Raw genomic sequence first — 25,122 nt, 5'->3', positions numbered from 1 at the left:
CCCCATGCACTGGCTTCTGTCCTACGTCATTTGCCAGCTTTGCCCTCTGGGGAGGGAGTGCCTAGGGTCCGCCACCCTGGGAGCTGGGCTGTGAGCAGGCTAGGGAAGCGGGTGCTGCTTGCTGCCTGGATTGTCCATTGGAGTGTGGTCCAAAGTCTTAACTTGTTGGCCTCAAAGGGGTTTTATAAACAATTTAATGGGTTGTAAATGGTGAGACAGCAGAAAATTTCACAGCAAGATCCAGCCCTACAGGATCCCTGGAAAAGTTAGCTCGGTTGCTCCCACAGTTCCCACAGGTCAGCTGGGAACCCTCTGCAGTCCCTCAGATGCCCACCTGCCTTGCTGCCTGCCGCCCTGTGTTCCAGGGCTGCCTCCCTGTGGCCCTCACTGCATCTTTCAAGGCCACACCTGAGAAAACCCCTGGCCTTTCCCAGGCAGCCGCCCTCGGGCTCTGAGGAGAACTCAGCTGAGACAACCAAACTTCTGGGGGAACCTCCACACCCTCACTGTTCCGCACCCACCCCCCTTACTGTGCTGCTTCTGCATGCGACCAGGAGAGCCTCGCTGCTGAGTCAGAGCTCCTCTGGTCCCCGTCAGCTGCTCCCGGCACCTGCTCACTGGATCCTTCTGCTGCCATCACTCAAGCCGGGGGAACTCCAGTGGCAAAAGCCCCACACCCCAATCTACATGCGGACCGTGCTACTTTGCTTAATATAAAATTTGCATAGGTAAATGCCGAAGGATGGTGTTCCTGGAAGATGTGTCCTTGGGCTACCCCATAGTGACAGCAGGCTTCGTAATGACTGTCCAGGGTGACCCTGTGTTCAAAGCAAGAAAGGAGAGGTGGTTTTAGAGAAGCGGGCAATCGAGGAAGAGCATGGGGTAAAGACACCCTTCTGCATGGTCACAGTTGTGAGTTTAGCCTGTACATAGCCCCGCCTGTCACCTCCTGGAAACACTATTCTCCACTCATGTCACTGAGCACTCCCTCACGTAGGACTTGGGCCCTGGAGTTGTTTTTTGGGTTTTGGTTCTGGATGGAATGAAGGACCTCGAGTGTGGTAGGCCTGTGTCCTGCCATTGAGCTTCATCCCCACTGAGCTAGGCCCTGGTGTTCCTCTCGCTCCCTGAGCCTCCTGCAAGCTCCCCAGGGCAGGGGTAGTGACAGTCTTCAGGTGTCCTCACAACATGGAATACTATGTTCTCTAAGCTCCCTGGGGACTAAAATGAGTGCTTATAAGCAAAATCGTTCATTAAATATAGATACACATAGAGTAGATTAAATTTCTGTCAACACTTGTGAAAGCTACCATAGTGTCTGAACAAAGTTTACAGATAATAATAGTATTTCACTGCTTTTTTGAAAGAGAAGAATCCACCTGCCAACACCTGGTTTCCTGAGTGACACCCCACTCACTCTGCCCAGTGCTGAGGCACTGGAGCTGTACACCCCGAGCAAGGAGCCATCACCTCAGGCTGCGTGAGGCCCTGGCTGGGTGGGCGGGAGGTGGGCCAATCACCGTGGTCCCCAGAAGAAATTTTACATTCTGTGGCTGTGACCATGGAGGATCTTCTCACTTGGGAACACCCCAAAGAGCTATACCTGTGCCCAGATGTGCCCACGGAGTGAAACATGGAGGAAGGAACTGGAAGGTCGTGTTGGACAATCCTGAGTGAGCCAATGCCAGGGGGTGCGCTGGCCTGGAAATGAGACGCAGAACCTAATGACCATGTGGACTAGTCCAAGCTGCTTTCCAGTGCGGCTAATGGTGTGTGGTTTAGAATGGTGCAGAGGGATGCCCATCTGCAGGAGGAGCTCCAAGAGGCTGAGGAGGCAAAAGATCACATGATATCCACACCGGAGCCAGTGCCTGAGCCCAGGGCCTATGACTGTCTGGTGTCCCCAACACACCCCTCTCCAGCTGCCTAGAAAGATAGGGTCCTGGCAGCGTGCCCTGGGCCTGGGCTTGTGGGCTCTGGGCCCTGCTCAGTCCTCTCGGTTCCAGCCTCCTGCTTGTCCCTCTGTCTGCTCCTGCCCTCCTCCTCACCTGCCCTGGGATGTGACCTGTCCAACTCCTGGGGGTATTTACTCTTGTGTGACCCTGCTCCAGCTTTGGTCCCCAAGTCATCCACCTCAGGCCACCTTGAGCCTGGCCAATCTTTGCCACCTCACACCTCAGTTTATCCTTTTGGACCTTCTCTGCTCCTCTTCCTGTGACCCTGCAGCTGTAGGGCCCCTGCTAAGACTGCCCTCTCTGCCTCGCCAGGATGGCTGTGCCTCTGCCTCTGCTCTCTCAGAGGCCGGCGGCCTCCTTGCCGGGAGCCGGGGACTTCCCTGAGCTTCCTACCCAGCTGTGGGTTTCAGTGGACCAGCTTGGGCTCTGGGGACAGTCGGGCCTGCCTTTAAATCCTGACGCTGCTGCTCCTCTCAAGAGTGTGACCTCAGACAGGGCACAGCCTTCCTCTCTGCAGCTATAAAACAAAGATCATTCCACTCTAGACAGTTGTTAGGCATCAGGCTGGGCACACAGCAAATGCTCAGCTCTGTCCCTGCTACTCCCGTTCCTTCCTCTGACACTCGTGTCTGCCTCCCCCTCCAGCTTGCAGTTCAGGTCAGGCCACGCCAAGCCACACTGGCCAGGCCTCATGACTCAAAGGCCACGCTGCACTGATGTCATGCAGGCTCCTGGTGCTGCTGGGGACTGAGCCCCGGGCCCAGTCCCAAGTGGCTCAGTCACCCCAGTGGGGTCTCCTCAGACTGGGGAGGGTGCTCAGGCTGGGGCACCACTTCATCTCCCCTACAGACACGGAAGGACCACCTTCAGGGGACGGAGAGGCCCAGAGCCCTGAGCCACACTTCTGCCCCAGATGGCGGAAAAAACACCCCTGGGGCTGTCCAGGAGTACCAGGTTAGGGCCAGGATGGGGCCCAGGAGGGCCACCTTCCAGAACTCAGCCCCATCACCACGTACACATGTAGCTCTCCCTGGCCTGGCTGCTCCTCACTGGGGGTTGGGGTCTACTATTTCCAGACTCTGAAGCACAAGGTCCTATCCCAATCTTTTTCCAGGACAAATGGGCTAGTTTGCCCCAAACTAAGGACAGCCCTGTCTTTGCCAGGGATCATGTGCTCTGTGCACCCTACACTAGACTGAGGGAGCCTTCACTGCAGACCAGGAAGCATCTGCTTCATTCAGTCATTCAAGAGTATTTCCTTGAGCACCTACTATGTGCCGGCCATATTCTAGGCCCTAGGAAAACAGCAAAGAATAATGACAGGCGTCCGCCCTCAGGAAGCTTTCGTTCCCATACAAGAGATAGACAATAAGCAGTTGTGTAAAGCTAGGAGGTGGGAAGGGCTCTGGGGAAAAGCATGTGGAAGTTTGAGAGTTGAGTCATGGGCCTGGAGTGAGGGACAGTGGAGGGGCACCAGTGTGTGAGCTCTCGTTGGTCATGGTCTCTGCCCCTCCTCTGTAGTAACTGGCAACTTTTTTAGGTGAGCAAAGAGAAACACACAATTTTACTTGGCAGGAAATTCCTCTGGTAGGTCTCCAATCCAGGACAGTGTATGACTCTCTGGGTCTTGGTCCACCCCGGCCAGCCACCTGCACCAGATTCTCCAAGCGGCTAATCCACTCTCCGGCCAACACCATCCTGCCTCTCTCCTGCCCTCTGGACTCCACCATGTTCTGGATTCCAGGCCTTTGTTTCACCTGGAGTCTTTGGTAGTCTTGCCAGTCCTCCTTTGACAACCTTTTGGGTTTTCAGTCCCCAATCACATCCAGTCCCAAACATGGCTTTCTATCAGGAGGAAGAAAGGAATATTCGGGCTGGGGATGTGGCTCAAGCGGTAGCGCGCTCGCCTGGCATGCGTGCGGCCCGGGTTTGATCCTCAGCACCACATACAAACAAAGATGTTGTGTCCGCCGATAACTAAAAAAAATATATATATATATATATATATATATATATATATATATATATATATATAAAAGAAAGGAATATTCTGGAAGTTACACAAGGTCCAATGCTTTTCTCTGTACTGACCAGACACAAGGCAAGTAGCCCCCCCCAGCTGCCATGGGCACCCCCGACAGCCTCTCCCTTGGTCTGCCCCACAGCCTGGAACTCCCCAAAGAAGCCCCTGGGCCCTCTGCTCTAAGGTCAGTCTAACTGCAGAGCTGCTCTCCAGCTGTGGCTGCACTTACCACAGCCCTTCCTCAGAACCCCGCTGCTCTCGCACCACTTCTCCTTTAGGGCCCTCAGCAGGGGGGTTATTTTTTTTTCTCCATTCTGGAGATTGAACCCAGGGGTGCTCTACCACTGAACCATATATCTTCAGTCCTTTTATTTTGAGACAGGATCTCACTAAGTTGCTGAGGCTGGACTTAAAAATGTAGGATCCTCCTGCCTCAGCCTCCCAGTTGCTGGGATCCCAGGATGCACCACCACACCCCTCCTCTTAGCAGGGTTCTAAAGTATTTAATGTGTGTGTGTGTCCATTGTGCTGTGGTCTGTAAGCTCCTCCAGGCCAGGCAGGGCCCATATCTGCTCCATTCCTGACCCTAAGCAGCCTTACCCAGTGTCACCAAATAGTGGAAGCTTGACAAACACTGTCCAACGTGCAAACAAAACACAACCACAAATACAATTCTATTGGTAATGCACGTACAGTCAAAGACTAAGCGAAAGGTGAAGAGGGAAGGCCTGGGAGACCCTGAACCTCAGCTGCCTGATGAAGAAACCATGTCCTTATTATCAACAGGTCCCAGCAAGGATTTTCCCTGGTGGGTAAGTTTATGAAATGTCTTGTAAGTGTATGAAAATGGGAAAATCAATTAATTAGACATTTAGCAAAATGCCTTTAAAAAAATAAAATTAGGATTGCCTTTAAGGACTGAACACACCCAGAGGACATGCCAGAAAACAAGGTACAACGCGCGCGCGCACACACACACACACACACACACACACACACACACACTCACACTCCTGCACCGCGCAGCTCAGCCCCGGGTGCCCGGGTGCCCTCCCGGAGACCCGCTGGAACGCGAAAAGAAACCAAGACTGAGCTCAGCCAATCAGAAGTCAGTATTTCTGAGCTCCCACCCCCCCATGAGTGACAGTGAGCGGCCTCTCCAGCGCCATCTGGAGGTTGAGGAGCGCAGGTGCGGTGCGGGAGGAGAGGTCGGACGCAGGGATTTGGCCCGGGGCCTCCGGGAGCTGCCATCACCCATTTTAACCTCCCGGCCCAAATCACTTTCCCCATCGCTTTCCCCGTCTGTGTGGCATATTAGCCCTATTTGGCCAAAAGAATGGATTTGATAAGGAAAAATGGCTCAGAAAAGTGACACAACACAACAGAGGTTTTAAATGTAGCAGTTTGGGGGACGTTGCCCATCAAACACAGCAGATGCCCAAGGTGGGGCTGGCACCTTTTCTCTTGGCTCCCAATCCATGAGGCAGGGCTGCTCCCACCCCCAGCCCCGCAGCTAGTGGCCCAGAGATCCCAGTAGGAGCCCCTGACCTCCCGAGCTGCACCCAGACCTCAGGCTCTGACTGAGTGGGGTGGCAATGGCCCGCTCCTCTTCACCTGCACAGGGTGCTACTAAAATTAACCATTGCTCATCTCATGCTGCTTGCGTGTGTGTGTCCTGATACATTTTTTTTTCTGGCATGTTCCCTGGGTGTGTTGAGTCTTTAACAACAATCCTAATTTCATTTTTTTTTCTTTTTTAATAAAGTCTGAGAGCTCTCAGGAGGGCAGACTGTCTCTGTCCCCTAGCCTCAGGCCCCTGTACTTTGGAAAGTAAAGGTGCTCTGGGGACTTCCTCCCCAGTAGGAGTGGGGGTGAGCACCCACTGTAGGCCACTGTCACAGATCTCTGACATGGACAGGATCCTCCTCACAAAGTTTCAAGAAATCTGGTTTTCAAAATATATTAATGTATCCCCCAGCAGAGTGGCACACATCTGTAATCCCAGCGACTCAGAAGGCTGAGGCAGGAGGATTGCAAGTTCAAGGCTCACTTCAGCAACTTAGCAAGACCTAAGCAGTTTAGTGAGACCCTGTCTCAAAACAAAAAATAAAATAAAATAAAAAGGTCTGGGGAGTTAGCTCAGTGATAAAGCACCCCTGGATTCAATCCCCAGTACAAAATTACTTGACTCTGCTTCCCTATTTTATGACCAGAAAAAGAAACGGTGGAGGGGAATGGCGACCAGGATGTGGAGGACGGAAAGGCTGAGGTGTGGGAGGAAGTCTGATCTGAGTAGCACCAGGGGGATTATGAGAGCAGCACCCTGGTGGGCAAGGAAAAACCTTGCTGTGGAAATTCCAGGGTGATTTGCCTTGCCAAGGGGGCAGTGCACAGGGCAACCCATGGGCCTTGCTCAGGGCTGGCTTCTGGGAACCGAGGATCCATGTTAGCTAGGAAGTCTGCTGAGTTGGGGCTCAAGAGGACAGTGGGGAGTCGCACACTGCAAAACCCCTGCGGATGGCCTTGGGGCTTGCAGAGAGGACTTCCTTCCTGGGCATCCAAGTTAGCCCTGGCAGAGATGGCAGGCACCCCTGGACGTAAGACAGGCCTTCCCTGCCACTTCCTGGGCCAGAAGGCCCAACCCTGGCTCACTGTGGCCTGTGCTAGGGAGACACTGAGAAGTACCGGAGGCCACCCTTTCCTTCCCTGTTCCAGTGTAGCCTTAACACCTGGCCTCCATCTCCCATCCAGTTCCCTGTCCCCAGGCACACACTGACCCATTTTGCTCAAGAACATGAGTGCCCATGACCCGGGTTCCCTCCTCTCCACAGCCTCTCTTCCCATCTCCACAGCTCTCCTGCCCTGCTCATGGTTCCCCATCTCCCCAGGGCTGCAGGGCTCATTAGCTCCCTCGAGTCCTTCAACGTGGAATGAAAGGCTTGGTCTCCAGGAGAGACACCAGATGTCTGGGGACAGGCAGGTTTTCCAGGTGTTTGTTGAATACAGGGACCTGGCACACCATGGGGACAGGTGCATACTGCAAGGGGAGGCCGGGTTAGATTGCTTAGAGACAGAGAAGCAAGCCCCAAACTCCACACCCAGTACCTGCAGCAGCAGGTGGGCAGAGAGCTGGCTGCTTCTCAGCCATTCTCGTATGCACAAAAGAACACTGGTCCCTCTGGAAAAATCTGTGTGGGCAACAGGCAGGGTGCAAATCCTCACTCTGCCACTGACTTGCCTCCAAGAGACCTCTCTGGGCCTCAGTGGCCTCATTATTAAAATGGACATAACAATCACAAGCTTGTTCACTTTCAGGTTTGTGGTTGGGATTTTTAGGATCTAATAAGAGCTCATTTTGTGTGTGTGTGTGTGCACGCACAAACCTGCTGAGGGATAAACCTTGGACCTGGGGACACTTTACCACTGAGCTACATCCCCACCCCTTTTTACTTTTTTAATTTTTGAGACAGAGTCTCACTAAGTTGTCCAGGCTGGCTCAAACTTGAGATCCTCCTGTCTCAGCCTCCTGAGTCACTGGCAGTCAGTAACGGTACTGTTAGCTGACGTGTGTGGAGTGCTTGCTACGTGCCATTGGGCACTATTTCATTTAATTTTCCAAATAACCCTGTGAATTAGACATGTCCATGGCTTCCAAATCAACATAAGCTTACAACCTCTGGTGGTGAAGGCCCAGCATGCAAATCCACAACTGCCTACAGCAAGCCCCTGCCCTTGAACCCAACACTATCCTGGGACAAACATTTCCCTGAAGAAGACACCCTAGTGTGGGGAAAATAACCTAGTTGGAAATCTGACCTGAGTTTACTACTGCCCCAATTCGCTGTGTGGACTTGGAAAATTTACTTGACTTCTCTGGTCTTCCATGTCCTCTTTTAACAAGGAGTTTGTCCTCCAGGATTCATTTTTAATTTTAATTTTTATTTGTCTGAAAACATCTTTATTTTTGCCTTCACTCCTTGAGGATATCTTTGCTGTGTGTAATATTATGGACCTGTAGTTATTTACAGCATATTAAAGGTGTTATTCCATTGCTTTCTTTTAATTAATTAATTTGTTTATTTGTTCTAATTTGTTATACATGACAGCAGAATGTATTTCGATTCATAGCACACAAAGGGAGCACAATTTTTCATGTCTCTGGTTGCACACAAAGTAGAGTCACACCATTTCTGTCTTCATGCTGTACCTAGGGTAATGATGCCATCTCATTCCACGTCCTTCCTTCCCCCCTACCCCCTCCTTTCCCCTCCCTCCCCTTTGCCTTATCCAAAGTTCCTCCCTTCCTCCCATGCTCCTCCCACCCCCATTATTTATCCACTGATCAGAGAAAACATTCGGCCTTTGGTTTTGGGGGATTAGCTTACTTCACTTAGCAGAATATTCTCCAGCTCCACCCATTTACCTGCAAATGCCTTGATTTTATTTTCTTTCAATGCCGAGTAATATCCCATGGTGTGTCTATACCACGGTTTCTTTATCCATTCATCCACTGGGAGCCATTTTTATTATCCCTGGTTCCAATCCTGTGCTGAGTTAGAGGAGGAATAAAAATGCAAATGGGGAGTCAGACCCGGAGTGGGAGGACCTGGCCCTGAAAACCGGTGTTGGGATTTTCACCCAGGCTGGGAGCCTCCCCCAGCATGGGGTGCCACAGGAGGGAGGCAGTGGGTGGTCACCAAGGTCACTCAAGTTTCAGAAAAATTTGAGCCAGAGGAAGAAAAATGACTTCTCAGGGTCAAAGAGCAAGTTAGAAGGAGGGTCAGGGTTGGAATCCAGGTCTCCCAACTTTTAGCCCAGCTCCCTGGGCTCAGGCCCCGGCTTGGAGCAGAAGAGTAGGGAGGGTGTGTGGGAGCCTTCCTCACAGCTCTGGAGGGATGCATTTCCTGGCCATGGGCAGCCCCTCTGTGGCCAGCTTTGAGGGGCTGCCCACACTCCTCCGCCCTGGCCCCGTCCTGTGTCTTCCAAGCCAGCCACAGCGGGTGGAATCCTTCTTGCCCAGTGTGGCTCTGACCCAACTTCTCTGCCTCCTCTTCTGTTGGTGAGGACCCACTCAGATAATTGAGGGCTGTCACCCCATCTCTGGGTCACTGAGGAGTGACCTTCACTCAGCTGCAACCTTAATTCCCCTTGACATGAGACCTAACATGTTCACAGGGTCCAGCAATTAGGACGTGGAGGACTTGGAGGGCCATTATTCTTCCACCCTGTGCCCCTTGTCACAAGGGGACTTCTGCAAATGGTTACATCTTGCACCTGGCCTTCAGATGGGACTTTGTACCTGCTACTCTCTTCTGTGACCTCCTCAAAAAGTCTCTGTCCAGCCCCATCTCAGCCCTTGAGGGTTCCCCCTCATTCCTGCCCCCTGAGTACCCCAGGCAAGGGTGGTGCTAGATCCTTCGTAGGAGGACCTCAGTGCCACCTTTTCAGCATCTCCCATGTCATCTGTCACTCCTATCCATACAGCTTCAGGGTGACAAAGAAATACGTCCAGGCTCTGTGGAGAGAGAGCTCCCAGGGAAGGGGGACTCTCCCTGACCTGAAGGGACAGGGGACTGATGGCCGAGCAGCTGAGAGGATGCCAATCCTGGCACATGGAAATGTCCATGGAGTCGGTGCCCTCTTCCTGTGCCCTCAAGAGGTTCTTGTTGGTGGAACGGGGAACGGAGATGACAAGTCAGGTGTGTGCTCCTGTGGCTACTGGGAGGGCATTTTTGCAGCTATTTATTTATTTTTAATGGTGCTGGGATTGCACCCAGGGCCTCAGGCATGCCAGGTACATGCTCTACCACAAGCCACAGCCTGGTCCTTGCTATTTATTATTCTTTTATTCCTGGTTCTGCTGGTGGAGCCGGGGGAGGGGGTGGGAAGAAGGAACTGAGGCAGGTGACTGAGCTGGGGTCTTCTGGGAACCAGTGGGGTCTCTGAGGTGCTAAGGGCAGCTGGGACTTGGGATCACCACTTCACTGCCTGCCACCCTGTCCTCTGTCCCCTCATACTCTCCTGACACTGTCTGGTCGTGGACCACCTTGGAACAATCTTAGGTCACATCCAGCTAGGCTGCCTTCACTCCCCAGGAGCTTCCTGTATAATCCCCTCCCCTCCAGTGTGGGCTGGTCCCAGTGACTTGCTGTTAGTGGAGAAAATTAGGGCAAAAGTTTCTGAGATTTGTTATAAAAGACTTGTCCTTCCCGCCTGGCCACGCTCTCTCTGGTTCTGCCCTGCTCCCTCACTCTGATGAAGCCAGCTGCCATTTTGTGAGCCACGCTGTGAAAAGACCCATCTGAAGAGGGACTGAGGGCAGCCTCTGGCCAACAGCCAGTGTTAAACTGAAGCCCCTGGACCAACAACATCTGTGGAACTCAGTCCCATCAACATCTACTATGTGGATGAGCTCTACAACAGACCCTTCCCCACCAGAAAAGATGACCCCGAGATGATGACAGCCAGACACCTTGACTGCCACCTGTGAGAGACCTGGAGCCAGAGGACACTGCTAAGTTACTCACAGATGCCTGACACACAGAAACAGTGAGACAGTAATTGTTGCTTAAACCACCAAGATTTGGGTCAATTCTTCATGCAGCGATTGCCAACAAACACGCTCCCCTCTCCTGGACCCCGCTCCTAGGCAATGCTGAGTCCCCTTGTCCTCTGTGGCCTCTGTTCACTCATCTGGCTCTTCCTTTGCCTCTTTGCCTCCCTAAGCCTCCTTCTTTCTTCTTTGCCACCATGCTGGGAGAGAGTTCTGGTCTTTCCCAGCATCTCTGGTCTCCACACTCCCCTAGACATCCATCCTCATGGTTCAGTGATGACTATGTCTATGGTGACGTTTCTCTAGAAGTTTCCTCCATTGCACCAGCTTATCTGCAACCGGCTCCATTTCTCCTCTGGCCCCCGAATATACATTTCATCTGAATGCTATCCAAACAACCCAAATCAGCCAATATGTCCCTCCTTCTCATTTCTGTTTCCCATTAACAATAGCTGTTCCCTTTGGAAGGAGATTGACAACTTCCCCAAATCCCTGGTCAATGCTGGCCACAGATCTCCTGGCCTCCCTCCAATTCCAACTCACCTTTCTTACATGACTTTTAAGTCATCAGATTTAAAAAAAAAATCATTTTTAGTTGTAGTTACACAATACCTTTATCTTATTTATTTATTTATATGTGGTGCTGAGGATCAAACCCAGGGCCTTGAACTTGAGAGGTGAGTGCTCTACTGCTGAGCCACAACCCCAGCCCTAAGCCATCAGATTGTGAATGACTCTCAGGTCTCCATATTTCCCACGGAGCCTGCCTGGTCTGTTTCCCACCCAGGGCCCCATGTGACTGCAGTAAATGAGCCTGGCTTTGAATGCCAGTTCTGCCTGTGGCCCTGTCCCCCACCCCGCTTTTTGATACCAGGGATTGAACCACTGAGCCACATCCCCAGCTCTTTTTAAATTTGAGATAGGTCTCACTAAGTTGCTTAGGGCCTCGCTAAGTTGCCAAGGTGCTTTCCTAAGCCACTAGGATTACAGGTGTGCACCATCCTGTCTGGGGCCTGTGGCCTTTGATGCAAGTTGGTCCACTTCTCTGGTCTCAGATTTCTAACCCTAGAAACCATGAAAACTGAAAAACAGTTAAAACCTGGAAACATCCCAATATCCTTTAGTAAGTGAATGGCACCATGGCACACACTTGTAATTCCAGAACTTGGGAGGTTGAGGCAGGACAATTACAAGTTCAGGGCCAGCCTCAGCAACTTAGCAGGACCCTATCTCAAAATAAAACATAAAAGGGCTGAGGGATGGGTTTAGTGGTAGAATGCCCCTGGGCTCCATCTCTAGGACCACACACACCAAAAGGGGTGGGGGTGAACTATTGACACAATTAATCATTTGGATGAATCTCCAGAGAATTGTGCTGAGTGAAAAATCCCATTCCAAAAAGGCCACACACTATATGACTCCACTTATATAATGTTGTTGAAATGATGACATTACAGAAACAGAGAACAGATTGGTAGTTGCTCAGGGTTATGGGAAGCACAGGAGGGCATCTCTACAAGGGCCACATCAGGAATCTTGCGTTGAGGGAAATCTTCATTTCAATGTCAACTCTTGGTTGTGATGTTACATGTCAGTTTTTTGAGGTCTCATAATCGGGGGGAAATTGGGTAAGGATATGTGGGTCTCCCTGTAGTGTTTCCTCCCTCCCTCCCTTCCTTCTTTCCTTCCTTTCTTTTCCTTTGTGAAACTGGGGGTTGAACCCAGAGGCCCTCTACCACTGATGTTTTTTAGTTGTAGGTGGGAACAATACCTTTATTTTATTTATTTGTATGCAGTGCTGAGGATCGAACCCAGTTGTAGTTACACACAATACCTTTATCTCATTTATTTATTTTTATGTGGTGCTGAGGATCAATCCCAGGGCCTTGCACTTGAGAGGTGGGCGCTCTACCGCTGAGCCACAGCCCCACCCCCCAGCCCCCCATTTTTGATACAGGCCCTCACTAAGTTGCTGATGCTGGTCTTGAACTTGCAATCCTTCTGCCTCAGCTTCCCGAGTCACTGAGATTAGAGGTATTTAGTGCCACCACGCTGGCTTCTGCAGTGTTTCTTATAACTGCACAGGAATACAACATTATCTCAAAATAAAACGTTTATTTTTTAAAAAATGACACCCCCCTGATTGAATTACATGAAACTCAATTTAGAGCCCAGGAGGCACACACTGCCTACCAGAAGAATACCATCGGGAAAAAACTCCACTGCATTCCCCCAAGGCACTGTGTATACCTGAAGAGTAGGAGCACAATGGCAGCTTTCTAATCTTTTATTTTGCCATGAAGGCACACACCCCAGAGAAAGTGAGGTGACAGTGAGATTGCCAGCCATGAGCCCCTGGCACTGCTGCTTGGCGCAGATTCAATGAGATCGGGTTCCGGAGGCAGCAGGCCTCCTCCTTCCCTGTGGAGGAGCAGTGGGAAGTGGGAGGGGCCTTAGGGAGACGGAGGGTGGGCACAGGGCAAGTTGGACAGGGGGAGTTCTGTCCAACAGGGCAACCGAGCCCAGGGTGGGGCAGGCAGTAGAGGGAGAGAGGGGAAAGGGGTAGCCGCAGGCATGCCCTGCCGTGCCCTCGTTCTGCCTGCCTCCTTGTTCTGTATCCTCAATGCCCTTGGCTGTCAAAACCAAGCAGCTTCAGACCCAGCTCAGATCCGGTTCCTCTTTCAGTGCAACCAAGACCATTCTCCAGAGCACCACGACTCAGCTCTCAGGGAAAATGGCTAACATTTCTCTGGATGGAGTTTAAACCCCCCCTGGCAAAGACCAACCCACCAACTTCCTTGGCACAATGCTAGGCACAGAATACAAAAGTGCAACAACGATTGTGGCCTTGTCTCAGTCCAGGAAGAGCCGCCTCAGTTTATAAAGTGATCCGAAAAATCAAGGAGAAGGAGCCCAACAATCTGATAGGAAAGCCGTCCAAAGATATAAACGGATTGTTCTGTTTATAAATGCAAATGGCCCTTAGCCATATGAAAAGATGTTCAACTGCCTCATAATAAGAAAAATGCAAATGAAAATGTACAGCAAGAGAGCACTGCTCACCTGTTACACGGGCAAACCTCCAGGAGTGTGACAGCATACTCAGCTAGTAAGACTCATATATATTCCTGGTGGAAAGGCAAAATGCCATAATCCCTATGATTTTGAAAATATTTTATGGCAAAACAATCTCAAACTTACAAAAAAGTTGCAGATATGGTACAAAGTACTATTTGTTTCTGAATCATTTGTCAACGAGTTGTTAACCAGATACTCCAGCATCCCCCCCGACCGCCAAAAAATTTTAGCATATTTTTCTTGCAAATAGGACTTTCTCTTTCATAGCTATAGTACAAACATCAAAATCAGGAAAGTAACATTGGTCCATTACTACTATCTAACCCTTGAGCCCATTTGGGTTCTCTAGTAGTTCAGATAATGTCCTTTATAACAAAAAGATCATACTTTGTTATCTTTTATTTTTCATTTATTTTTTGCACTTTTTGTTTTCATGCGTCTTTAGCTTCCTTCAATATTGAAGAGTTTCTCAACCTTTCTTTGATGTTCTTGACCTTGACGCTTTTGAAAGGTGCAAATCAGCTCATCTGTAGAATAGCCCTCATCTTAGGTTGGCCTGATGTCTCCTCAAGATCAGATTCAGATACGCCTGTGGTGGCACATCACAGAAATGCTGCTGTGTCGTTATGGTATCCTGTTGGCTGGTGCACCATTTTTTAAAAATATATATATTTTTTAGTTGTAGAGGGACACAATATCTTTATTTTTGCTTATTTCTGTGTGGTGCTGGGGACCGAACCCAGGACCTCCTGCGTGCAAGGCAAGCACTTTACCACTGAGCTATAACTCCAGCCCCTAGTGCACCACTTTGATGATGACCTGACTGATGACATTAACTTTGATTTTGATCACTTGATTAAAGTGATATGTTCCCATCTTTTCCATTGTAAAGTTACTCTCTTCCTCTTTGTAATTAATATGCATTTTGTGGGGAAGTACTTTGAGACTACATGAATATTGCATTCCTCATTAAACCTGTAGTCTTGTTCATTACAGTCGTAGGCCACAAATCAGTCAATAGCACATGGCATATATGACACATATATGACAGTAGTTCCATAAGATTATATCACCCAGATTATATCATAGCCATCTTAGTTTATATAAGTGCACTTGGCAATGTTTGCACAGCAACAAAATTGCCTAATGAAAGGTACTCTATATGTGTAATATGAATTGTTATGCATTCCACTGTCATATATAAAAAGAAATCAATAAAAAAGTGTGCCCCCCACAAAAAAATGCCTAATGATGCATTTCTCAGAACATGTCTCTTTCATTAAACAACATACTACTACAGTTATTGCTGTCTGTATGGAATCTGTGCGTGTGTGTGTGTGTGTGTGCACGTGCATGCACTGGAGATAGAACATGGGGTGCTCTACCACTGACCTACATCCCCAGTTCTTTTTATTTTTTATTTTGAGACAGGGTCTTGCTAAGTTACCCATGCTGGCCTTGAATTTGCAATCCTCCTGTCTCAGCCTCCCGAATTGCTGGGATTATAGGTCTGTGCCATGGCACCTGGCTCTGTGGGTTCAAATCTGATATTCTTGTTATTTATTTTGGTGCTCCACCAGTGGGAGACCCTTCTGTATCCCATCATTGTTTGACTACTTCTTTACTTTTACATGTGACATATTCTGAGCTCAGGTTGTTCCTTACCTGACTCAGTTTTTTTTTTTAGTAAAGATGGTATTTAGAAACCAAGATCTGGATAAGAGGTGTGCTCATTGCTATTGAGATTTCATTGATTTCAAGCCTTCTCAGGGGACAACAAGGGAACATATACCAACATACACATATACATGTGTGCGGAGAGATATACACACAAATGCATGGGTGTACGCACACACACACACACACACACACACACACACACATATATATATACACATATATATATCTCACATCACATTTTACCTCTATTCACTAATCTAGCTAGCCAAGTGCTCTACCACTGAGACCTGCCCCCAGCTCCACCTCTATTTTTCTTACAGGATGAAGGCTCCTACTTGGCTGAGAGGCAGGGGCTGAGGTATCTGTTGGGGAAGGGGCTGAACCAACAGCTTAGAAGTGAGGGAACATTTATTGAAGCTGCTGTGAGAAACGCAATAAAGAGGATAAAAATAATTGAAGAGAAGGACTTTGTACATTCACATATAAAACCATATGGAATGAATTTGTGTCTTTATGATTTCCTCTGTGAACGACAATATGGCATTTTATGGGGGACAAAGGACTTCCATACCGACTCCTTGTTTTAATTCTCCCAACATTGGTGCATGCCGAGTAATTAACTTGGTGTCTTTGAGTCTTTGGAAAACTCTAGTTACTAGTCTGTGGACTTCTATTATGATTTGTGTCAAAATGTCCCCCCAAAGCTGGGAACCAAGCCGGGCGTGGTGGCACACGCCTGTATTCCCAGCGGCTCGGGAAGCAGGAGGATCATGAGTTCAAAGCCAGCCTCAGCAAAAGTGAGGGATTAAACTAAGCCACTCAGTGAGACCCTGTCTCTAAATAAAATACAAAATAGGGCTGGGGGTGTGGCTCAGTGGTTGAGTGCCCCTGGGTTCAATCCCCAGTACCTGTACCCCACCCCACCCCACAAAAAAGCTGGGAACCAAACGTTGAAGCCTTGGTCCTCAGCTGGTGGTGCTATTGGGAGGATGAGGAGACTTTAGGAGGCGGGACATAGTTGGAGGGAGTTAGGTCACTGGGGGATGCCCTGGAAGGGTATATTGGGACCCCAGCTCCTGGTCTCTCTCTGCTTCCTGGCCACCATGAGGTGAGCAGCTTCACTCTACCATGTGCTGTCCACTCTCATGTTCTGCCTTGCCACAGACCCAAAGCAACAGGGACAAGCAACCATGGACTGACCTCTGAAACTGTGAGCCAAAATAAACCTTTTTTTCCTTTAAATTGTATATCTTAGATATTTTGTCACAGTGATAGAAAGCCGACTAACACAACTTCCCAGGAAATGGGCTGACTAGCATTTGGATAGGGTTTGAAAGAAGTGGTCTCCAGCCCCAGGGACACTCAGCCTCTGAAGGAATCCCCAGGAGGAGTGAGCAGGAACTCCCTAAAGGGAATTCTTCCCTTTAGCCCCCAGGTGCAGCTACAGACAATGAACCAGAGAGATACTACTAGGAAGTCACACAGGACCTGGCTCCACTGCCAAGAGGAGCCCCGCCCACCCTGCCAGCAGGTATGGTGCCGGCCAGGGGACAGCAGCCCTGCGCGTTCTTTCCTATCTTCTCTTTTCCAAAGTCTGTCCTCATTTGGATAATGTATTTCCTTCACACCATTGTATATTTGGTGTTTTGGGGTGGTTGAATTGATAATTTAACCACAGGGTACAGGATGACAAGAAGCCACATGGAGACCTCATGGACAAGAATGCACATTACTCAAGAGATCTTGATCTTAGAGTCGGCCGGGATTGGATTAGCCTTCTCTGGGAAAGAGGTTGCAGATGGGGTGGGTTCTTTATATCAGCAGGAGCATTACAAATCATATATTTTTTAAAATTTATTTTTTAGTTGTAGTTGGACACAATACCTTTATTTTATTTATTTATCTTTATGTGATGCTGAGGATTGAACCTAGGGCCTCATACTGCTGGACTAGCACTTTGCCACTGAGCCACAATCCCAGCCCAAATAATATCTTTTTATTGAGATGAAATTCACATAACATTAACCATTTTAAAGTGTGCAATTCAGTGGCATTTAGTACAGTCACAATGTTGTGCAGCCACTCACTGTCAAGTAGCAGGATCATTTTTGAAAGTGCATTTGAAGAAGGATAAGCTGCCACTTTGGGGAACAACCCCACCCCTGATTCATAGGGTGCTGACTGGTTCTGTACATCCCAATGTGTCATGTCTTTTATCCACTTCCAGGGATGGATATGTGATCCATGTCATCCCACTGGCCATAGAACTTGGTTCAGGGTGGGCTTTTGACCAAAGCCAGAAAAAACTGAAGTAATTCTTGGGATTTTTCTGGTAGGGATGGCCTCAGGAGTGAAGGCAACACTGACCAAGAAACAAAAAACAAAATAAGGACATTGTGTGTTTCAGACCTTAAAGCTCAGGGTTGTGAGGATGTTAAAGAACTGGGAGCTTCATGTCCTGGAGACATCAGGGGGCTTCCTGAAGGAAAAGAAAGTGGTTTGTTACCATTAGAACCCTAAGCTGGGGGAACCTGAGCCTGCTGGCTGGCCACCATCTTCCAAAGCTTTGTGGGGTTTGTTTGAAGTAGTGAAGTAGTAGATGTGGACACAGTGGGAAGCAGATATGAGTGATATGAGAGAGAGAGAGAGAGAGAGAGAGAAATATCTTGAGAATGAGCACACCCTCTGGAAGTGCCATTAAAACTCCTGGATTTTCCTACTCTTGAAAACTCAACCTGCGATCCCAGCTGTCTAAACTCTAAACAACTTAGTCCCTTTGTGTAAGATGGCCCAGGCTGGGACGCTGTCTCTTGCAACAGAGTCTTGACTAGCTTAACAATCTTCCCTGGAAGGAAGATAGAAGTATCACCATTTGTAGGTTCAGATGAAGAACCTGCACTAACAATGGTCCGGATGTAGCAGTCCCAGGAGGGACCTGAAGAGGACATTGAGATGACTGAAGTGGTGAGTCACTGTGAGATTGATGTCACCAGGAGGGTTGGGTAGGTAAGCCAGGTCTGGAAGTCAGGGAGGAGGATGGCAAAGTCGGCGAGAGGTTTGGAAGGATGCCTCTGATGTAAATATATCTGGATCTTTGAGGCCAATGGTGGCATTTACTTCCTGGATCTTTGGAGTTAAATAGAACCAAATGACTGGTTCTAGTCACCAAGTGACAAATGTCTATTTTCTAAGTGATACCCTCCAGATCTCTCCATGAGAAGGTAGCTTATCTACTGCTCAGGTCCCTGAATATTCAGTGGACCCAGCCTCCTACCTCCACCCCACTGCAGATATGCAGGATACATGTGAATTGAACAAGAACCGTATAGATTTTTTTTTCCTAGTGCTGGGAATCAACCTAGGGTCTCAAGCATGGCAGGCAAGCCCTCGCCCACTGAGTCATATGCCAGTTCTACTGATTATCATAATAAATTTACAGTTGCACTATACTCTGGTGTGTGTTTATTCTTATTTATTTATTTAGGTACCAGAGATTAAACCCAACAGCACTTAACCACTGGGCCAGAGATTGAACTCAAGAGTGATTAACCACTGAGCCACACTCCCAGCCTCTTTTTTGAGACAGGGTTGCTGAGGCTGTCTTTGAACCCGTGATCCTCCTGCCTCAGTCTCCTGAGCTGCTGAGATTACAGGCATGAGCCACCATGCCCAGTGCTCTGTTTGTTTTATTTTGGTAAAATATACATAACACAAAATTTACCATTTTCACCATTTTTCAGTTTGGTGGCATTCAGTACATTCACATCATCATGCAAATGTCACTGTCATCTATTTCCAGAGTTTTTTCATCTTTCCAAAATGGAACTCTGGGCCCATTAAACACTAACTCCCCATCCCTGTCTCCCTCCAGTTCCTGGTAACCATTATTCCACTGTGTCTCCCTGAGGTTAATTATTCTTGGTACTTCATGTATGTGAAATCCTACATCATTTGTCCTTCTGAGGGTAGATTATTTTACTTGGCACGTCTTCAAGGTTCATTTAGGTTGTAGCATATGTCAGAATTTCCTTTCTTTTTAAGGCTGAATAATATTTCAGTGTATACACTACATTTTGTTTATCCATTCATCTGTTGATGGACATTCAGGTTGTTTCTATTGGCTATTGTGAACAGTGTTGCTATGAACACTGGTGCACAAATATCTGTTCGAGTCTGTTGTCAATTCTTTTGGATAAATACCCCAAAGATTGCCGGGTCATATGGCAGTTCTGTTTAATTTTTCTGAGGAACCACTATACTATTTTCCATAGGAATTTTGTGGGTTTTAAGTCAGTGACATTTGGAGTTCTTACTGCAGGATAACCTAGTCTATCTAGACTGCCACTGCCCTTCACCCCACAGTATCTAGAATTGACTATTCTGGCAAGTCCACAGAGGGGCAGATACAAGTGGTGGGGGGTGTAGGAGCCTAAACATTAATCCAATTTGAGCTGAACTCAGAGTGATGTGCAGTGAGGAGGGCTAGCTGGCACAGATATGCCTCCTCTTGGGACTAAAGATAGCAGGGCCAGGGTCTGAACAAACCTGTTGCCACATTTGCTTCTTATTGGACACAAACTCCCTCACCTTGCCACGTGGACCCCAGCAACACAGACACCCAAAGTCACACACATCTAAGGTTCCCAATGATGTCATCATAAATAGTCCTAGTAATAGTAACATGCATTTGCCCATCTTGGTACTGAGAATTTCAGTTTGATAAGAGCAACTATAATGTGTTAAAGGTGTGGTTGTGTTGTGGTGTAGTGATTTCAGAGTCAGACGAACCTAGCTTTGAATCCTGATTCTGCCACCTCTCTCTCTCTCTTTTCTGTGCTGGATATTGAACTTAGGGTTTGCACATGTTAGACAAGTGCTCTACCACTGAGCCACAGCCCCCAGCCCCAACCTCAATTCTTTCATTGGAGAGTGAGGACAATTCAAACTACCTGAAAGGGTAGTGATGACTAGGGGGAAAGTGCCATGTCAGGTGGCTGGCACTTGGTAAACAGTAAGTGACTGTTGCTCTTTGGGGGCACTGTTATATGAGCCCTTGACAAAGGTACAGAGGCATGTCAATCATTTCCCTAAAATGCCCTCCCCTTTAGCCAAGTTGGAAGCATCATGTAGTATGTGGAGGCCCAACCTGATATAGAGAGCCATGAAGAAAAGAAACCTGCAGTTCACATAGTCATTCAACCAAGGTACACTGAGGACCTACTATGCATCAGATGCTGGGCTACAGAGATGAGAGATGTGGTCCCTAACCTCACAGAGCATCACTATGAGTCTCTGGAATTGGCCTGGTGGAGATCATGGATAGCAGAGCTTAGCATCAGTAGCCTGGAGTGGTCACTTCAGAGGGGGTGACATGAAAAAGCCAGGGCAATTCAGTTGCCTGGGTCTCAGGTCTTGAGGCCTGGGGGTTGAGGGTGGGGGGCAGGTGGAGACCTGGAAACACTTGGAGGGCTTCCTGAAGGAAAACTAGCTCTCTTAGATGAAAGAGTAGTTGTGTATTCTTCAAAACTAGCTCTTTCTTAACACTAAAAAGGGCAAAGTTGGTAGGTGAGGGGATGTTACATGGTGACAAGAGAAAAGTAGAACCAGCTTTGGCAGTGAGGACCTTGGACACCCATCTCCAGTAGCCCCAGCAGGTGGGATGGTAAGTGCCTGGAGGGAGCCCAATGCAGGTGCATAGTGGGTGATGGTTATGGAGGGATAGGCAGAACAGAGAAGTCATGCAAGGTAGCTGAAGAGCTGAGGGCCCAGCGCCAAGTCCTAGAGGTGACTTTTGGAAGAAAGATGAGCAGAAGGTGGCTGTGCTGGTGGCATTAGACTGATGCCCCAAGTCAGAAGCCTGGAGCTCAGAGAGCCGTCTGGGGATTGAGAACAACCTCCACGGTGAAGAGGTGAGGGCAGAGTGTAGGTATACACAGAATCTTACAGCTGGGAGACCTTTCAATGTCATTTAGTTCAACCTCCCACCCCACGAGATCTTTCAGTCTTCCAGTGCCCACCTGATGGTACCCAACTCTACTTGGACACCTCAAGGTAGGGGGAGCTCACTCTCTTCTAGGCAGCGCATCTGATAGAGGTGCTTGAGCCTCTGGGGAAGCCTGGAGGAGGCTGGCGCGCCGACCTTGGCCCTGTTGAAACGACTGGACGCCACTCCGGCGGCGGCACCTGGCTGGGGATTGCGGCTCGGAAGGGCCAGCGCTGCTGTCCCCAGCCCCAGTGCTGAGGCAGGCAGAGTGCAGTGGGCTCTGGTGGAGGTCGGGAGAACTGCAGGGCGAAGGCCGCAGGGGGCTCAGTGGGCTGCGGGGGGGAGGCACTTGACACCGGCCCGGGAGAGGAGGGGCCGCTGTCCCTGCGGCCAGTGCTGGATGCGGGGACCCAGCGCAGAAGCAGCGCCAGGTAGCGGGGCGCTCTGCGGGGGGAGGCTGCAGCAAGGCCCTGGGCTCAGCTCCTACCCAAGGGGCCCTGAGTGGTCGCGAGCGCGTCAGTGGCGGGGTGCTCAGGCCCGGCGCACCGTCGAAGCGATGCGGGGTTTGGCACTCGGTCTCGTAGCGTGCGGGGACCCCGGTGGGGCCGCAGAGGCCAGGAAGTCAGACTGAGGGCGCTAGGACCGGCCGCACGCCCAGGCCGCTCCCGCCGCGGCGCCCCGGGGCCCCCCAGCCGACGCTGCCTCCCGGGCCGGCTCCGCAGCGCCGGGGCCCGGGCCAGCGCGGCCGCGGGGGGCGAGTGGCGGGCGGAGGCCTGGGCCCGCGGGCGGCCGGAGGGAGGGAAGGAGGAAGGCGGAGAGAAGGGGTGGGAGGGGGGGACCCGGCGGAGGAGGCGGAGAGAGGGAGCGCGACAGCGAGCGGAGGGAGGGAGCGAGCGAGCGAGGCAGGCAGGCAGGCGGGCCGGGAGGGAGGAGGGCGCGCGGGCGGCGGCGGCGGCGGCGAGAGCAGAGGACGAGCCGGGACGCGGCGCCGCGGCACCAGGGCGCGCAGCCTGGCCGGCCCGACCCGACCGGCCACACGGTAATGAGCGCCGCTGGTGGCGGCCCGGGAGGTCGGCCCGGAGGCGGGCTGGGAAGAGGGAGGCCGGGCGAGGGACACGGTGGCGGGCAGTGCCCGGCTCGGGGCACGCTCCTGGACCCCTGCAACTCGGCACCGGGCGCCGGAGGGGCCAGAGCTGCGGGCGGGGACGGCGGGCCAGGCTGGCCAGGGCGGCGCGGGGGATTTGAGGGTTTGTTTATGTCCCCGCGGGCTCGGCAGGCGCCCCCTCCCGTCCTGCCCGCTCCCGGCGCGTACCCCCCTCCCCGCCCCCGCCCGGCTCCGGGCTCAAGTTCAAGTCTATACAATGCTGCGGGGGGCCCTCTCCACCGCGGGCCTCAGCCGCGGTGCCCGGCTCCGCGCTGCCGCAGGGGCCCCGGCCCGACCGCCCCCGCCTTCCGGGCTCTGCCCCCGCCCCGGGGCCCTGCTTAGGGCCTGAGTCCGGGGCGCTGGAGGGCGCGGACCCCGACCCGGAATAATCGGCCCCCGCCGCGGCCCACAGGGAGTGAGGGAGGGGGCGGGGGCCGGGCCCCGCGCAGGCTCCGCGGCGGCGGCAGAAAATGGCAGCCTGGCACGACCCGGCCCCCCGCCCCTCCCCCCGGCTCCCGGCCCTCCTCGGCCCGGCGGGGCGGGGGACCCGGGAGGCCCCCCGGAGGCGGGCCGGGGGGCGATCCGGGGGCCGGGCCGGGGAGCGCTGCGCAGCGATCCTCCTCTGGCCACCTGTGGCTGGGGGTGCGGGGCTCCAGGAGATCTGGGAGGGGCAGCGAGGGTGGGGAGAGTGCCCATTCGGGGGGCACACCTTCCAGCCGAGGGCCGGGCGGCGCGGAGTGGGGGGCGTCGTGGCTGGCTCCTCCCTGCCCCCGCTGCGGGCCGTGGGAGCCGGGGCGGCGGTGGTGGCGGCGCCGCAGTGTGGGGGCGGGGCGGGGGCGGGCGAGGATCCCGGGGCCGGCCGCGGGGGCCGGAAAACGCGGGGGTGGGAGCATCGGGGCTGGGAACCGCGCGGGTGGGGACGCCGGGGTCGCCCCCTGCAGCAGCCCCCCCGCACACACTCACAGGCATGCGGACACACTCACGCACACGCACCCCCGCCAGGCCGGTGCAGACGTGTCCTTGAAAGCTTCGCATCTGTACAGTGAAGGACGAGGCCTCACGAGGCTGCGGATCGGGGTCTTCGGCCCCACGTCCCCGCACCCCGGGAGACCCCGAGCTCCAAGCCGCAGGCGGCCGCGGTCCGTGTCCCGCCCTCACCCCGGCTCCGCTCCCCAGGCCGCCCTGCCCTCCCTCCCCTTCGGCGCGGTCTAAGCTGGCCGGTGTCCAGGACCCGCCCCCGGCCTCCCCCAGCCCCTCAACGCTGGGGCCCGCTGTCCTCCGGCTGCCAAACTGCATTTTGCTTTCCTGCAGCCTGCCTTGTTGGGGGCACCCACTCCCTTCCCTCCCCACCTCTGCTGTTTCCCCCCTTCTCACAATCCCCTCTGTCCTTCCTTCTCTCTCGCTGCTTCAAAGCCAAGGTGCAAGGTGTGGGCACCCTGGGTAGAAGTAGGGGGCGGCTAGTTCTCAGGGGCTCTCTTCCAGGCTCCCAAGTGTAGCCCCCTGTGGCTGCACCTTGACCCAAGATGGCGTTCAGCACCCAGTTGGGCAGCTCAGGCCTGCGTCAGGCAGGAGCGGAAGGGCTGGAGACGGGAGCCACCATGTAACTGCCTCCTCTCAAACTAGCAGGAACAGGAGACTTCGGGGAGAAGCACCCTCCGCCCTGTGACCCAGCTTGCCCCTCACTGCCCTGCCCAGAGACTGCCATCAGCATCCCTGGGGACAGTTCAGTCTTCATGTTTCACCCTGGGCTGCCAGAGGCTGAACCGCCTCCTGGGCAGGCCGTGAAGGGATCCTGGGATCAGGTGCTGCTCCAGTGTGCTGCTCCAGTGTGCCTCCTCCCTCCAGGCAGATGTGACAGCTGCAGCCTAGGGAACTATTCTCCCTGAGTTGCTGGGATGTTAGTACTGGCCTGTGGGATTTGGGGAGCCCAGCTGTCAGGCAGACCCTCTTTGGGCTATCCCCTCTGCTGGCAGGGGCTGCTTGCCTTTGGAGAGTTAGGTTGCTAGAGTTCCTGCTGCGTTTCTGGGGCAAGATGGCCCCCTCTGCTTCTCTAGGCTCCACTGAGGCGCTGGTGGGACTGTTGACAGGCAATTCTGTCACAATGTGTGCATGTGTAGGTGTGCAGGGGGACTCCAGGCTAAGCCAAGCAGCCAGTGTGCCACCTGTTTGCTCCCTTTCCTCGGCTCCCTTCTACTCTGGGCCCTGAAGTTCCCTCCAGCCTCTCCTCCTGCTCCTTGGCGCTTGTGTTCAGCTCCTCATCAAATATGCAGCTGCCCTGGGCTTGCTTTCTTATCCCATGGAGGCTCCAGTGCCTTCAGTGAGAGCCTGACCTCAGGGGAGGTGAATTCCTTCTAGATTCAAGGAGTGACCCTGCCACAGAGCAAGGGCTGCCCTCCCAGGACTGGAGGAGCTTAGGGGAGGCCGCCAGTGGCCATCTGTCAGGGTGTCTGCGGACAGGATTCCTCTGTGGGGTGGGGGTTGGACTGGAGCTTGGAGGCCCATTCCAACTTTGAAATTCTATGGCTCTGATTTTGGCGGTGGAATTTCAGACCCAGAATGGGGGTGGAGTGGTCTGTTTTTCACCACAGATGTAGTCAGGGTAGACTTCCTGGAGAGGAGGTATAAGAGAGAGAGCAGGACGTCCCAGGGGGTTGGCCTTGGAAAGGAGGGTTGCTGCAGGGAGACAGGTTTGTCACATCCGACTCT

At 52.0% G+C, this 25,122-nt stretch overlaps 1 long non-coding RNA gene across 2 annotated transcripts; it reads right to left on the bottom strand.

Annotated features, from left to right (window-relative positions):
• Positions 1-13,990: 13,990 nt before the first annotated feature.
• Positions 13,991-23,584, bottom strand: LOC139701773 (uncharacterized). 2 transcript variants are annotated; one of them, XR_011704317.1, is made up of 3 exons: positions 23,410-23,584; positions 17,699-17,768; positions 13,991-14,250 (listed from the first exon to the last, which is right to left on the bottom strand). It is a non-coding gene; the product is annotated as an uncharacterized lncRNA (long non-coding RNA). The 2 variants fall into 2 exon arrangements; XR_011704318.1 differs by lacking the exon at positions 23,410-23,584 and adding an exon at positions 21,307-21,913.
• Positions 23,585-25,122: the final 1,538 nt, after the last annotated feature.

This window comes from Marmota flaviventris, chromosome 14 (genome assembly GCF_047511675.1).
Source record: "Marmota flaviventris isolate mMarFla1 chromosome 14, mMarFla1.hap1, whole genome shotgun sequence".
Taxonomy (NCBI): domain Eukaryota; kingdom Metazoa; phylum Chordata; class Mammalia; order Rodentia; family Sciuridae; genus Marmota; species Marmota flaviventris.
The sequence above is the reverse complement of the archived record's forward strand: the minus strand, read 5'-3'. Positions and strand labels throughout refer to the sequence as shown.